The sequence below is a fragment of the Blastomyces dermatitidis genome (assembly GCF_000003525.1).
Source record: "Blastomyces dermatitidis ER-3 genomic scaffold supercont1.1, whole genome shotgun sequence".
NCBI classification, from domain to species: Eukaryota; Fungi; Ascomycota; class Eurotiomycetes; order Onygenales; family Ajellomycetaceae; genus Blastomyces; species Blastomyces dermatitidis.
In genome coordinates, this window is record NW_025544774.1 from 7,345,672 (window position 1) to 7,363,396 (window position 17,725).

The 17,725-nt window shown below is 28.2% G+C and overlaps 1 pseudogene across 1 annotated transcript; it reads left to right on the top strand.

The window, feature by feature from the left end:
- Positions 1-17,373: 17,373 nt before the first annotated feature.
- BDCG_16260 lies at positions 17,374-17,454 on the top strand (annotated as a pseudogene). Its single transcript has one exon. The product of its transcript is annotated as a tRNA-OTHER (tRNA).
- The last annotated feature ends 271 nt before the right edge of the window (positions 17,455-17,725 follow it).

Consider the following 17,725-nt stretch of genomic DNA (forward strand, 5'->3'; position numbering starts at 1 on the left):
CCGCAGAGAATACATTAAATCCAGAACTCAAGCATCTCAGGTTTCTAATAAATACAGAGGTGTACAAATCACTTCAACAAATCACTCTATGTTCCTGGAATGAGAAGTTATTATCACATGTATTTAATTGTCACTTCTTTGTATTTTCTATGTTCTTGTTATCTTGATGTGGTCTCAACACCTGTATTTCCTCCTGTATAATCAACACTTGGCCTGTATTTAACATCACGCAAGGACTCATCATAAGCTCCGCTTGCATATGAGTATAATGAGAGAATAATAATAATAATAATAATAAAGAATCAGTGTCAGTTCATATCAATTATATTATATTAGAGAAAGATTCAGATGATAACTATGAGAACACTCTAATAAAACAGAGAAAAGATTAGCTTCCACTCAAACTTATAAGCAGAAGCTTGAAGAAGTCAGATAATAATAATTTAAAGAGAAAATAATAATGAATATAATTCTTGTATCTACTGTGATAAATAACATGTATAATATAAAAGCTATAATAGACAGCAGTCTATACTACTATACAATAATTAAATCTTTAATTGTAAGATATTATAATCTTCAGTGTATTCTCTTACTGAAGTCTTGACTTCTTACAGAATTTGATAGCTTAAGAGATGTTTACACTCATTATATAATAAAACTAAATATTGATATCAGAGAATATCAATACAAAGAAAATTATATATATAAAGTTAATAATCTTGAATATAATTTTATACTAGAACTCATCTGACTATCTGAACAAGGTATCTTATTAAACATCTTAAATAGAAGTGAAATATTTTCTAATAATAGTTGAGTTCATGAGAATGATGTTCATAAGACTATGAATCTTATACAGATCTCTATTAACACTTATAAAATACTCTGAAGATGCTTCTGTTGAAGTCACTGACAAGATCACTGATAGTAAAATCATATAATAATCTACTCTGTCAGTTTAACTGATATTAAAAAAGCTCTAGAAAAGTTATCTTATGTTATAATAACAGATTCTTATACAAAACTCTCTTAATAATATTATAAATATCTAGATGTCTTCTGATAAGATAATGTTATAAATCTATCTGTTTTATAAGACTCAGAGATAGATTACAGTATTAAGTTGAAAAAGAAGAATGATAAGAATTCTGAATCACTGTGAGACTCTCTTTATAACATGTTTTAAGATGAACTTTGTCTTCTTTAAAAGACACTCAATAATCTGTTAAATAAGAATTTCATATATATTAGTAACTCTTCTACTGCAGCTTTTATTCTCTTTATAAAGAAATCAGACAGAGAACTCTGATTCTGTATAAACTATCAAGAACTGAATAGATTGATAAAGAAAGACTATTATTCTTTATCTCTTATCAATAAAACTCTAGTATATATCAGACAAGCTCAATAATTTACAAAGCTAGATATTATCATCACTTTTCATAAGATTTGTATTACTGAAGAAGATGAATGACTTATAGTATTCTGAACATAATATAATCTCTTTGAATGAGTAGTCACATCTTTCAGATTGACTAATACTCTCAGTATATTGCAGAAGTATATTAACTGAACACTCTGAGATTTTCTTAATAAGTGTATATCTGCTTATTTTAATAACATTCTCATCTTTACTGATGAGTTCAGAAAAGAATATTAAGAATATATATAAAGAATATTACAATGACTATAAGAAGCAGAACTACTGATAGATATAAACAAGTGTGATTTTAAAGTCAAGAGTACAAAGTATCTAGATTTTATTATAGAAGCTGGTATCTACAACTCAGAATACCGCTCCACCACGAACTCGCTCGATTTTTCGAATAAGACCCCGCCGATAGATCCATCGAAAAGCCCTCGATCATACAAGCATTTTAACCCCATCGCCGACCGCATGTCCCGTGTGGTGGTGGAGTTATCCAGCCAAACATGAACCAGACGTTGTTCAAAACTCCTGTGTGGGATTATCCCCCGTTCATCCCTCCCACACCACAACCCCGGGCCAAATTGCCATACAAATTGTAAGGTGAAGAGACCTAGTCATATGCACCAATCTTCTTGATTTTGGAAGATCCCTGATCTGTAATTGTGGAGATATCTGAGGAGCAACCTCCGCGAAAACCCTGTCCATCTTTAATGTTTCAAAACATCAACGCCAAGTCTCACCCTTGTACCGCCCTTCCCAATCTGGCCCATCCCTGGCAGAAAAATACAAAAAGATACCTCGGCAACAGCATTTGATACATAACCAGCGGACAATGAGTCAACAGCATGTCAACAACTATAAAATCAGTATACTTCAAGGTCTGACTGAGCCTTTGATCCCTGCACAGTGAGATATATTAAATCTAGTTTTAATATCTCAATATTCAATAGATTCTGTAAGAGATTGAGAACAGTAATACTAGACTTCTATTGAATTTGAGAATTAACTCTATATTAATATAATCATTGACAAAGTCTTCTATTTTAAGATATAAATACCTAGTTTCTCTACATCTCACTGATAATATTTATATTATTATAGTGAAACAGACTTATATTCTCTATAATATTAAGACTTTGAAGAGAGAAAGTCTTGATAGAGAGTATACAGTAGTGTATATCTTAGCAGTTTCTATCTCATTTTTCTACAGCAGTTAATGCAAAAAAAAAAGATCTTAGAAATAGTTTTTTACATCTCTTGAAAAAGTAAGATGCTTTTCTCTGAATTTTATACAATATTCTTACAAAGAATTAAAAACAGAGCTGTTTTCTATCATAATTTCATATTCTTTTAAGTAAGAATTACTTTTTCAGTGACTGAAGAGCTTTCATTAATACTTAATTCTTTTTTACACTCTTTGTTAACTGATTTAAGTGGCACACTTGTTATGTGAGAAGAATTGAATGATTTAGAATAAAATTGAATAGTTTTAATCAATTTCTCTGTAAAAAATTGATTTATTTTTTGTCAGTTTTTCTCTTAAAAATTGTTATATTATCTGATTTATTATCAATTGATATCATACTTGTTCTCACTGTATTTCAAGAAAGAGATTGTAAAGATTTTATTAATTTATTATAAAAATCAATTTTAATTTATTAGATTCTCTTCAAAAATCTAATCTAGTTACTGAACTAGTGTGAAAAAAATCAGGTGTTTTATACATAAAATCTTTTATTCTTCTTTCGAAGCAGTCTGATCAACTTTTCAATTGAAAATAGACTTAAAAATCTCTTAATTGAAACAGTCTGACTCACTTTTCAATTTAAAAGAGTTAAATAAATCTCTCAATTGAAACAGTCTGATCAACTTTTCATTGAGTGAGAATAATGAGTTCAAAAATACACTCAGTTAATGTGAAAGAAGATGCTTTCTCAAATACTATTCCTGAGATTGAAATTCTGAAGAGAAGAAAGAAAGAAGAAATAAAGAAATAATATGTTCTTGAAATACAGAAACTTGAAAAAGTAAGTAAGATTCTTGAAAAGCAGTGTCTGAGTGAGATGAATGAAGAAGTTCTGTTAATTCTTCATACTCAGGCTAAACAACTTCAGAAGATGATCAAGTTCAAACTTGAAATTTCAAACACAGTTCAAAAAACATTGAAAATTTCTAGTATAATCACTGACTCTTTATTTAACTCTTCTTCTTTTTCTACTTCTTCTTCTTCTTCTTTAAATTGAAAGAAAATATATACTCAAGCAGCTGAATCTGCTGTCTCTAAATCTACTATCTCAAAATCTGCTTAAAATTGTGAGAAAACTGAGAAGAATACTGCGCATTCTTCTATTCATAGAAAAGTGTAAGAAATCCCGCTTCTCGCGGATTCTTTACTTCTATTCCTATCTCTCACATAATCAATAGGGTTAGCAGCTCTTGACTATACACAACTATATAGACTGAAGTTCATGAATACTATTCATAACTCAGCTTGAATACTATTATACATTTAATCTCTACATTTTATTTTTCTACTGTGAATACTTCTAGTAGTTAACAGTATATATTATATCAAGCTGCAAACATCTGAATAATTGTCTGTGAGTACTTATTCTTATATTTCAAGCTCAGTCAGTCAGCAACTGCCTGTTATAACTGAAAGAACTAGAAACTTATATACTTTAATCTCTGTAAATCTGACTGCAGACACTTAGAAGTAGTCATCTGAATTATAAATAACTCTTATGAAAGAAGTTTCAGAGAACTTATTAATTACTTATAAAACATTATTCTCTGTATCTATGACAGAGGAACTCTCTGAACTCATGAATAAATTAATCTCAGTGAAGAATATTCTTCAGTATCTTCTATAAGACTAAGCTATTTTTCTACAAGAAATGCTTACTATTTGTAAACACTCTTGAACTGAGTCTCTAGACATAATCTTGAGAGATATCTGTGAACTGAAAAGAAACTTTCTTAAGCTGCAATCACTTAAGATTACTTATTGAATTATAATCTATAAAAGCTTTTATAAGTTGTATTTGAAATTGACTCACAAGTGACTGTGTGATATGAAAGATAAAGAAGCTGTTATCTATATAATGACAGATTTCTACTACACTGAAGTCAAGAACTGACTGAATTATCTAGAGAATGATTATAAGAGATTTTACTAGTCTGTTCTCAAGATCTATCTAGAGAATAAGTTGAGAAACTCTGTGAGCTGAATGAAGAATACCTGAGATATAATTATTAATATTAGAAAAAGAGATGAGAAATCTGATGAAGACTACTTACAGTACTTCATGAAATTATAATATGAATTAAGATCTATGAAAACAGAGCTCTGAAATAAGACATGAATAATAATATTTATAAAGAGACTGAATAAAGATATATAGAATAAGCTTATTAAGCAGAACTCTAAGTTCTTAACTCTGAAGAAACTAATAACTCTCATTTATCACTTACAGATCACTGTGAGAGTCATAGATCTGTGAAGAATGAATCACTGATTAGCTCTGTAAGAGTCAGAATAACAGAGAACAGATTTATCAGAGAAAGATGATAAGATACAGAGAGATTTGTATCTGACTACTAAGTAGAGAGAGAGAGCTTTATAAGCTTTTATAAATAGAGTATATAATAGAAAGACTAAGAAAAAGAAACTCTGCTTCATCTATTTTAAATCAGAATATCTCTATACAAACTATCTGAATAAATTAAAATAGAAATTTAAGAAGTTACAGACAGAGTCAGTAACAGTCTTCTTAAGAGTCTTAAAACTGATATCTGAATCTGTTACTCTTCTGATGAAAATGCTTACTTATAAGAAGAGATTATATCACAGTACTGCTACTCTGTAAGTATGAAAAGTATTAATGAACTCAGAATCTCAGGTTACTGTAGTGTTTCTAAAGCTTATGAAGTAAATAAACTGAATGATAAAAACTGAGAATCTGCTCTTATAATAAGCAGAGTGTGAGAACTCAGATCTGAGAATTGAGAGACTTATAAGAGTTATCTTTGAATTATAAAATCTCTCTGAAATCTGAAGAAGATTTACAGAAACTGTGATTATTACAGATATTATAGATGATATATACTTAAGACTTATATAACTTTAAAAACACAATCTGTATATAGCTGTCTATGAGTCAGATTTATACTTCTAATCAGTGTTAACAGACTCACTTATAAAGATAGAATCAGTTAATACTATAGAGTTAATTAGAGAAGATAAGCTTATCTATATAATAACTTTATAAATGTCTGAGAACTTCACAGTTATGAAAACTGAGCTTCAGATATCAGAGAAATACTGAGATCTTATAGAGATATTCAGCTCAGTAAAGACAGCTGAACTTTCTTCTTACTATAAGAAGAATCTGATAATAAATTTAATGGAAGAGTAGAAACTCTTCTGAAGATCAATCTATAAACTCTTTTATTATAAGACAGAGATCTTGCAGATCTATGTAAAGAAGAATGTGAAGAATGACTTCATCTAATCTTCATAGATCTTCACAGAAGTCTCTGTAATATTTATAAAGAAGAAGAATGAAGATCTCAGATTATATATAGACTACTGTGATCTGAACTTCAAGATAATAAAGAGTTATTATCTTCTATTTCTGATTAAGAATGTGATTAACTGTCTTATAAGAGCTGTCATATTCATATAACTGAATATAATTAATATATATACACAGCTGTAAATACAGTCTGAGAATGAATGAAAGACTGTCATTTGAAACTATACTGAAATTATTTGAATATTTAGTGATGTCTTTTAATCTGACTAATATCTCTATAGTATTTCAATCTTTCATTAATAAAATACTTTATATATATCTGAATGTCTTTATAATAATATATCTGAATGATATGATAATGTACTCTATGAAGAAGAAAGAACACACTGAGTATGTATAAAGTGTGTTAAAGATCTTAGATAAGATAGAACTATATATTAAGCTTATAAAGTGCAACTTCAGTACTTATAAGATTAATTTTCTAGAATATATAATTATTGCAGATAATATTCAGATGAAATCTTTATAAGTTAAGACTATTCTATTATAACTGAAGTTAACTAGTATTTATAAGATTCAGATCTTTCTGAGCTTTGTGAATTTCTGTAGATGATTTATCTTTATATTTATAAGAATCTTCTTAACTCTTATAGACATGTCAAAGAGTGAAAATAAGAAGAAGTCATTCTATAAATAAAGAATAAAAAGATTATTGAGAAGAGAGAACTGTGAGAACTTTCTTATCTCAGAAGCTTACAGAGTCTTTACAAGATTAAAACAGATATTTATAGATATAGTGATACTGTTTCACTTTAATCTCTTACTCTTAATTAGATTAAAGATAGATATCTTCTTCTTTATAATTTCAGAAATAGTCTTATAACTATAGTTAAATAAGAACTGAGTTTCAGTGATCTTTTTCTCACAGAAGATGCAATCTGTAGAGATTAACTATAATATTTATAATCAGAAGCTTCTTATAATAGTGAAATTCTTCTGTCACTGATATCACTACTTTAAGAATCTTATGACAGTGATTACTGTTAGAACTGATTATAACAGCTTATAATAGTTTACTTCAATCAAGAAACTCTTACAGTAGTAGATTTACTGAGCTCAGAGACTGAGTGAGTTCTGATTCAAGATAGAATATATTAAGAGAACTAAGAACTCAGTGAATGAACTCTCTTACAGATCAGACTATGTTAAGAAGATCAGAATAACAGATACAGAGAGACTAGAGAAGATAGAAAAGCTTCACAGAATACTTAAACTGATTATTATAAAGAGATTGACTGAAAAGTCTCTCAATTCTCTGTAAGAGAAGAGAAAAGAGAGAGAAAAGAAGTCTGTATAACTACTCTCTATAACACTGAGAGTCAATACTCTGAGAATCTCTGTGAGAATTCTTGAAGAGAGTATCTATAATCTGAAGAATTTGTGAACTTTGAGAAGTACTGTGAAAGATCTGATGTAAGAGAAAACAGAGTATAAGTCTTTATAAGATCTTCTATTCAGATTGTCTGAACTGCAACTGAAGAATGAAGATACTCAGTATATTCAGAAACTGCTTATAGCAGAGATTAATTCTACAGAAATAAAGAATTAAAGAGATTTAAATAATCTCTTGTAAAGAAAGAGTCAGATTTATATATTTATAAATAAGTTTCTATATATAGAACTTATTAAAAGGTATCATGACTCTTCTCTAGTAGATTATTTTATAGATACTAGAACTCATAAGTTGTTTATAAGAAAATACTTCTAACTGAAGATATAAGAACTTATAAAGAAGATAGTGAATTCTTATACTATTTATCAGAATTTATGAGTAGTATGATTCAGATTATATAAAGAACTTACTTCTCTACTCATTCTATAAGAATCTTGAGAATAGTAAGAAATGAATGCTCTTATAAGTCTCTCTGAAAGTAAGAACATATATAATACCTGTTTTGACAGTGTGCTGATGATAGTGAATTACTTTATTAAAATAACACACTTTATATTCATCTATAAGAACTTGAAGTCAAAGAATTTAACTTATATCTTTATTTATAATGTGATTCAGTTGTATGAATTGTCTGCAAATATTATCTCAGATAGAGAATTAATCTTTATAGAAGAGTTCTGATCTGATCTGATAACTATACTGAAGATCTCATAAGATCTAAGTATAGCTTTTTATTAACAGACAGATAGTCAGATAGAATATCTGATAAGTATATTGAAATAGTATCTGCAGTGCTTTGTTAATTATAATTCAAATAACTGAGTGCATTAATTATCACTCACAGAGTTTATATATAATAACTTAAAGTATATCAGTATAGATAAAACTCTCTTTGAGATACTCACTGAGACTTATTCACAGATGATTTTGATGAACCTGTGAGAGTATACTATAGAGTGTAATAATACCTGTGAATGAGCTGAGAGAATTCAGAAGATCTGAAAGAAAGTCTGTGAATTCTTGAGAAAGATCTAAGAGTATCAGAAGAGATACTATGACTTCAAGTATATTATAAAGAGTTTTAAGAAAGATAATAAAGTCTGATTAAGTCTAGAAAACATCATTATATAAAGATTTAATAAGAAGCTAAATCTCTTATAGACAGAGTCTTATAACATTATGAAGAAAGTTAGCTTACAGTTTTTATAGATTGAAACTATTATCTGAATTACAGATATACAATATTTTTCATATCTCTTTACTTCATAAATATAAGAAATTCTTAGAAGAGATCTCTGTGACTCATCACTCTATTTATAAAATACTAGAGAGTGAAAGAGAATATCAGATCAAAGAAATTATTAACTCAGAGAAGTGAGATTATAAGCTCTGATTCAAGGTTCAGTGATAAGAGTATTCTGAGAGAATGAATAAGTTCACTTAAGAATCATCTGAGTAGATAAGATATCTGCAGAAGCTAAGACATGACTTTCATACTGTAAATTCTAATAAGTCAGAATGATATAATCTTTACTAAGAATCTGATTATAATAAAGATATTAACAACTGTTATTTATAAACTCTAATCTATAAGATAATGAGTTTCTACTGAGATGAACAGTCTGCAGTGTATACAAAGAAAAGAAGAAATCATGCTCTTATTAAAGCTAAAAAATAAGAAAATAAAAACAGAGCTGTGAACACAATTTAGAGTCTAATAAAGAAAAAATAAAGAAAATTCACACTTATATTCTTAATATCTGTAATACTTAATTCTCTTATAAATATTAATTTCTTTCTTCAAAGAAGCAGAGAGTATTACATCTATGATACAGATAATTATTGTATTTAATATAAAGATTATCAGAAATGCACAGACTTCAGAGAAGCTGAACACTAGAGTATACACAGTTATAACAGAGTCTTGAGAACTGATTATCTGTATGTGTGATCAGATATTTCTTACAAAGCTGTATTCACTTCTTTAGTTATACTGAAGTATTCAGCCTGAAAATAATTAAGACACAGAGAGAGAGCTTATCTGCTCAGATTAACTCTTATTATAAATTTATGATATTTATATTATCTTGATTACCTGAATTTTGTGAGTACTCAGAGACTCATCTCTTATTAATAATAAGATTGTGAAAATGTGCTGCAGTGCAAGAATCATTGATAGAAAATCTAGACATATTTATATATATCTGATTAGAAATTGTGCATACAGAGAAGAGATGATCATAGATCTGTAGAACTACAGAAGACACTGATAAAATGAGAAGCTTTGTAAGAACTGTTAGCTAGAATCTGTAAGAAATTATTTATAAGAAGACTTATAGCAAAAAGAAGAACTGCACTGTTTAAAGTCAGAGACTGATCTGAAAGAGATATGAAATTAACTGCTGATCTGAAGATTAAGTGCAGTGACAGAGCTGAGAGAGATGAAGATACTATTGTAAGCAGTGATATCTCTGCTTCATCAGCTGATAAAAAGTGATCAGAGAAGTTATAAGAATACTCATAAGAAGCTCAGCAGCAGTCAGACATTATTTATAAAAATATTAAAATTGAAAAAGTTTTTATTCTTGAGAAGTTCTTGAATTAATATATAGATATTGTTAGAAACACTCTCTCTCTGTTATCTGAATAAAAACACTTTATAGATGAATAAGAATACTTACAGTTTATAAAGATAAGAGCTGTTATAGAAAAAGAAAAAAGAAGATAAGATTCTGTAAATAGATCTGAAATATTTATACTACTCTAGAGAGATTTACTTACACTGTGAGTGATTTTATAAAATAGCTAAATCACTCTAGTAAACAAAGAGTGATTATGAATCACAGGCCTGAATCTTTCTATATAACTATAAAGAGTGATTACAGACTGTGAATATTTTAATTCTATCATTCTACAGAGTTAATGAAAGAATGAAAAATTTCTCACAATTCTATAGTGTTAAAGAATGATGATTCATGAGAATAAGAGAAAGATCAACTCATAAATACTTCTCTTTAATGAAGATAATCTCACAGAGAGTGATTCATCTGTAAGATGAATCTGTGTAATGATTACACAAGAATCTCATGAAAATAATTAAGAGTCAGTCAGAATTCTTCTATATAAAAGATGTGAGATGAATCTGTGTAATAGTCAGAGAAGAATCTGTAAATTATAAAGAATCTTATGAAATAAGAAACTGAGTAACAGACTCTTTTCTCTTCATAGTAATAAGAAATTTTTCCTCACTGAGATTTTTTATAGATGTGAAGAGTGTTTAGTGAGTATCACTGCAGTGCTGAGCTAATTTTATAAAGTCACTCAGTGAAAGACTTCACAGACAAAGTCTTAGAGAGAAAAGAGTATGTAAGAAATTCTACTTCTTACAGATTCTTTATCTTTATTTCTATCTCTTGTATAATTAATAGAGTTAGTGACTCTTGACTACATATAACTATATAGACTGAAGTTCATGAATACTATTCATAACTCAGCTTAAATACTATTATATATTTAATCTCTACATTTTATCTTTCTACTGTGAATACTTCTAGTAGTTAACAGTACATATCATGCCAAGCTGCAAACACCCGAATAATCGCCTGCGAGCACTTATTCTTATAAAAAGTGAAGAAAAAAATGTAAAAAGAGAAAAACTTTCAAATCTTCAGAAATAGAAGACTTATTCTCAAAGTCTTAAATCAGAACATCTTACAGAGAAACAAGCTAAACTTAAATCTCATTTTCAGAATTAGAAATGAAATTAATTAGCAGTTCTTTTCTCAGTTAATAACTGATATTGAATTTTAAAAATCAGTTATAGCTTCAATTGAGTTATTATTCTCTGAAAACTTCATCATTCTGACTAGAATGCCTGAATTCAGTGCAGAATTCCTTATTCAGAATAAGAATCTCTGAAAATCAGCAGTAGAATCTTTATTAAACATAATAATTCTATCTGAGAGAGATGAAAAGTGAGATAAATTCATTCTTTATAATATTTCAGTTGAAATTTTTGACTGTGAAGAAGAAATGTTACTTCTCAAAAATGAATTAGATGAATACAACTCTATTCAACTGAGAACAGAGTTCATATAACTAAATTTAATTGAGTTCAGATAAAGTAGAAGAAATGTCTCTGTTCTAGTATATATAAAGACACTTAAATAATCAAAGAGCCCTGAAGTAAGAGTAACAGATTTGAAAATGAGAGTTCATGAATACAAAGACTCAAGAATTAATCTCAAAACTCAAACACAGTGTTCAAACTGTCAAAGATATGAATACTTTGTAATCTCTTATTTTAGAGACTTAAAATGTGCATTTTGTACTAGAGATTACAAAACTAGTGAGTATAAATGTGAACCATGCTTAAAAAGAGATGAAATATGTCAACACACTCTACTTAAATACTCTAATTACAAAGAAAAACATGCATCTAGCTCAAAAGAATGTATATTTACTTCAAGAACTCAAAAGAACTGAAGAAAAGATGAAGCTCAAAATCAACCTAGAACTGAAGAGAATAGTTAAACAAGTAAATCTGCAACTGCAAGCTTAAAAAGAAGAAACTCTCAACTATCTAAATCTTTCAACTTTAATTCTTCAGCTAAATGTAAACAGAATTTGAATTCTCAAACTTCTGTTAAAATTAGAGAATTGAGAAATAACTCTGGTGATAAACTAGATATAATGTCAGCAGTTGAAATTCCTACTTTTTAAAATAGTTATAATCTACAATCTAATGATAGTGATTAAATTCTACTCTATCTTTACTCTCTTTTAGTATGAATATACAACAAAAATAATAAAAAAAGTTTAAAAACTTCTCAAAAATCATATTTATTCAAAACAATGTGAATAGAAACTGAAATTATATTTATTCTTATCTTCAAATTGCATATGAATAAAAAGTTGATTTTATACTTCTTCAGAAACTGAATTTTGATGCTGAGTAAAAATGCATTATTTCTCATTCAAGCTACTACTGCTTTCTATCTCAAAAGTCTGAGATAAAGTCAAGAGTAGTGATCTATGAAAGAAAGAGATCAAGATATTAATTTCATCTAAGATTTAATATCATGTCTGACCCTGATATTCTGATGAGTGATATTATAGATAAAGAGAATGAGTTTAATACTATACAGCTTATAAATATCTATAATAAAAAGTCATTGAAGAAAAATAACACTGTCTGAATAATTAATAGAGAATTTCTGAATATAACTTTATTAAGAGACTCTATAATTGTAGAAGATTTCAATGCACATTATCTCTGATAAAATTCAGAATGTAAAAGAGCAGTAAGAGTAGATAATCTGATTGAATGAATCTTTGAGCATTCAATGAATCTAGTTAACAAGTCTGATCAAGAAACATTCTTGAGAAAAGATATGAAATAAAAATCTATTATAGATCTAGTCTTTATATTATAAAATCTAATGAAAAAAACACTTGTAAACTGATTTATTGATTCAAATGATACATCAGAATCAGATCATGAGATTATTCAATTTGATATTGAACTGAGTGAAAAATAAATGAGTGAAAATTCTCTTCTTTCTAATCAGTATAACTTTGAAAAAGCTGATTGAAAAGCAGTTAAAGAAAGTATAAAACTGTTAAAATCTGAAAAGCAGAGTAAGATATAGTGAAATCTCAGTCAAGATATCTCAAATGAAATGATTGAAAATAGAGTGAAGCTGATTACATCTATTATTCTAATAAGTTTTAGAGATAATATTTCAAAGAAAAAGTCTTCTGAGTATTTCAAATCTTGATAAAATAAGAATATCATATCTAAAAGAAAATAATTAGCTACTGCTAGAAGAGATTGAAAGAATGATGTAATATCTGATAAAGAGTTCAAAGCTGTCAGAAATGAATATTTTTCAGATATTAAAAGTGCTAAAACAGACTACTAAAACAAATTTCTTAAAGAAGTATAAGAAAAGAAAGTTTTTAAAGCTTTTAACTATACTAAAATAAGAAGTGTAGCAAAACTTTCAGTCTTAGAAAATAAGTTTCAGAATGAATCATATACAGCAAATTCTTTTGAGAAAAAATGTTAAGCTTTTATAAGAATTCTCTTTCAAAACTTATCAGATTGAGATTCAGAGAAAGAGAATATATCACTTTATAACTATATTAATGAAAATAACTGAGAATGATCTGAGCTTATATAAGATAAATTAGAGTCAGCTATCTTCTCAAGTTCAGTTAAAACTGCTGCAGAGTTTGATTCAATCAATCACTTAATTATTTAAAATAAATATTCCTACTTAAAGAATGAATATTTTGAGCTCTTGTTCAATGTCTTGAAAAATAAGTATTATTTTGAATGCTGAAGAGAAGTCACTGAAGTGATTCTTGTAAAACCTAATAAAAACAGTTCAAGTTTTAAGTTATATAGAGTAATATCTCTATTGATCAGTCTAGAAAAATTTCAGAAAAGATAATAGCTACTAGATTATCTTTTATAAGCTCTATTAGTAATTCTCTTCTATTTAATGAATAAATGAAAGATAGAAAACAATGTTCTATAATTGACACTGTTCTTTCAGTTATTCATGATATTCAAGTAGTAAAGTATGAAGATCTGGTCTCAACTGCAGTTTTTATTGATATAAAAGAAGCATTTAATCATGTTTCAAAGTCAAAGTTAATACAGACTTTGAAGATGTTAAAACTGTCACTTTCTCTAATAAAATGAGTTAGCTGTTTTATATCTAAAAGAATTATACAACTATTCTTTGATAAAATGAAATAAGACAAGACAGAGATAAAAATAGAAGTACTGTAAGAATCTTCAATCTAACTCATTTTATTTGTAATATACACTGCATATCTATTCAAGAATAGAGATATGAAAATAGTAAGATCTTCAAGTTATATAGATGATATTAATCTAGTCTACAGTTCAAAATCAATCAAAGAGAATTTAGAAGTTCTTGAAAAAGTAGTAAAGACAATCTTTGTTAGAGCTGATATCAATTAAATTCAATTTAATATGAATAAAACTGAGTTAATTCATTTCTTTTCTAGATTCAATGAGAAAGAACTATATCTAACTCTTTTAAATAGAGAGATTAAACCCAGTTTAAATGTCAAATGATTAGAAGTATAGTTAAACTTCAAGTTGAATTTTAAATATTATATTCAACAAAGAACTATCAAGATAGAAAGACTATTAAATAGCATAATCAGACTATCAAATACAGAGAGAGATCTATTCTTTCAGACTATGAAACAGTTATATATAGTCTGTATTATCTCAGTAGCTGATTATGAAGTTCAAGTTTAATGAAATAATCAAGAAAATTTCACTGAACTATTTCAAAGTCTGAAAAACAGAGCTTTGAGAAGAATTCTGAGAGTATTCAAATCATCTTCTATTAAAGCAATGAAAATTGATACTTCAATTCTATCTTCTGCTATTAGATTTGAAAAGGCCTGTATAAACTATACTCTGAGAGTTATAAAGATGAGCTTAAATTATATAATCAGAGAAAGAGTCTCTTCTTCATTTTCATCAATTAACTCTTGAAATGAACTGAATTAGAATAGATTTCTTGATTGAAATTAAAATAATTCTTCAAAGAAAATATTCTCTTAACTATACAGACTATACTCACTGATTAAAAATCAATTTTCTTTATTAAATATTGAAAAAGTTGATCATGAGAAAATATCTCTCTGAAGAGAAAAGCTTGAATCTCTTATAAACTTATAAATAAATGAACTATTCAAAGAGAGAGAATATAAACAGTATTTAAAGAGAATTTCTATAATTAATATAGAAGACTCTATTCTGATTTATTCAGATGACTTAAAAAATAAGAATTTGAATAGATTAGATACAGACATTGCTTATACTGAAGATAATATTAATTTTATCTCAGATTTCTGAAATTTAGACTGTGAATCTGAAGTCTTTGATGCTGAACTATTTATAATAGTGAAAGCTTTTGAACTCATTGAAATAAAATTGTATAAAAGAGAAAATAGTTTAAAAGAGATATGAATATTCTCTGATAGTCAAGCTGCTTTAAAAAGACTTAGAAATTGTCAGATTTATAATGATTAAATGAATCTTGAACTGATTTTAAACTTCATTTTAAAAATTCAAAAGAGAAGAATATTAAAACTGATAATTTATCTACACTAAGTTTCTGCTTATATAAATATTCATGATAATGAATTGACTGATTCAGCTGTAAAAAAGAATTCAGAATTAAGCAGATCTATTCAAAAAATTATATTCTGATCTTTTATAAAGAGAAAGATGAAAGAATCTTGTTTAAATAAGTAAAATAAAAGCTGATAGAAAGAAAAGAAAAGTATATATTATTCAAGATTTGAAATAAAATTCAAGTGAAAATCTTGTTTAATTAAATATAAAAAGAAAATATTCTTATCTATAATACAGCTGAAACTAGAATATAGCTATTTCAAACCTTATATATAAAGATTTAATAATAGATTTGATTCAATAGAATACTCATTCTGGAATGTAAATGAGAATTCTGAGTATATTATAATATACTATGCATTATACAATAGTCTCAGAGTCAGATTGAAAGAGAAGTATGATTTAAATCAATTAAATATGAAATTCTTATTCTCAACTGAGACAGAAATTAAATACTTAATAGACTTTCTATCAGAAACTCAAGCAGCTACAAGAAAATGACTGAATTCAGAAATCTCTGAATATGAAGAGAAGGAAATTGATTAGATATAGTCTGTTAAAACAGCTATACACTCTCTTTTAATAATATATGTTATTATAGTCTCTCTTTACTTTACTTTTTCCTTTCTATTCTTTTCTATCTATTCATTTAATATGTCTATCTTTAAGACTGTGTTCTCTTTTCTTTTGTCATGATATTAGCAAATGATTTCAAAGTATCAGAAGGTGTTAAAATACTGCAATTTGTGAACAGTTTTTGTATTCTGAGCTGGAATTTCCTGATTTTACATATCTGAAATTGGTAAATGTATAATACTTGACTTTATAGATATGAAAAAAACCCTGAGAAATAAAAGTTCTCAGATAGATATCATAGTCTCTGACTGTATACATTTATTATTGAAGAATAATAATAATAATAATAATAATTATAGAAGCTGATAAGAAAATCTGAATAAATTCTGAGAAAGTTTCTGCTATTTTTAAATGAGAAGCTTTATACACTGTGAAAGATGTATAAAGCTTCATTGAATTTATCAACTTCTATTAATAATTTACAAGCATCAAACGCTCGCTTACGCTCGCTTTGCTGCTTGCGCAGCCCTCTCTATCACTTTCACCTCTCTATCACTTTCACCCTTCTATCTCTACTCTCTCTTACCATCTCTTTCACTTCTTTCACTCTCTACCTTCTTTATCACCATCACCGCCTCTACCACCCCGCAGTCCCTCTCTATCACTTTCACTCTACTCTCTCTATCATCATCATCATCACCTCTACCGCCCCGTAGTTCTCTCTACTCTCTTTATCATCATCACTGCCTCTATCACCTCTACCGCCTCGCAGCTCTCTATCACTTTCACTCTATTCTTTCTTATCATCTCTTTCACCCTCTTCATCTCTACTCTCTCTTTCACTCTCTTTCACCTCTTTCACTCTCTACTCTCTGTACCATCATCACTGCCTCTACCGCCTCGCAGCTCTCTCTACTACTTTCACTCTCTATCTCTCTCTTATCACCCCGATCATCTCTATCACTCTAATCACTCTCTTTCACTCTGTATTATCTTTATTATTATTATCAGATTAATCAGAGCTGTACAGACTATGCTGCTGCAGAGCCAGCTCTTCAATCTCATCTGAATTCAAAGAAGTGTATATAGACTGGCCGGCGGAATTATGAATTTTACATTTAATTTCATTTGATCTGATCTCATACGTTTCTTGATATGAGTCTCACTAGAATCAAGCCTTAAAGCCAGCGTGGCCCAGGTGGTAAGACTGGTAACCAAGGCCGCATACATTAGAGATGCGTGGGTTCGAATTCCACTGCTGGCACCTGTCACTTCTTACTCATGAAAGCCCTCATGTAATAGAAGCTGAGTCTAATTAGTAAGAATTGATACAGGGTAGAACTCTCTACTGCAAGCTAAGTCACTAGTTAAGTGAGATTCTGTGAACACTTATCAGAGCTGATATGAAGTGTCAATGTCTCACTATTCTACTTTGCACCTGTCAAGATTCTAATAATATAGAGTCAAGTCTAATGTAGTGATTATAGACTACTTAAGTGAGTCTCTAACTAGAATCATCATCAGAGTCTAGCTTC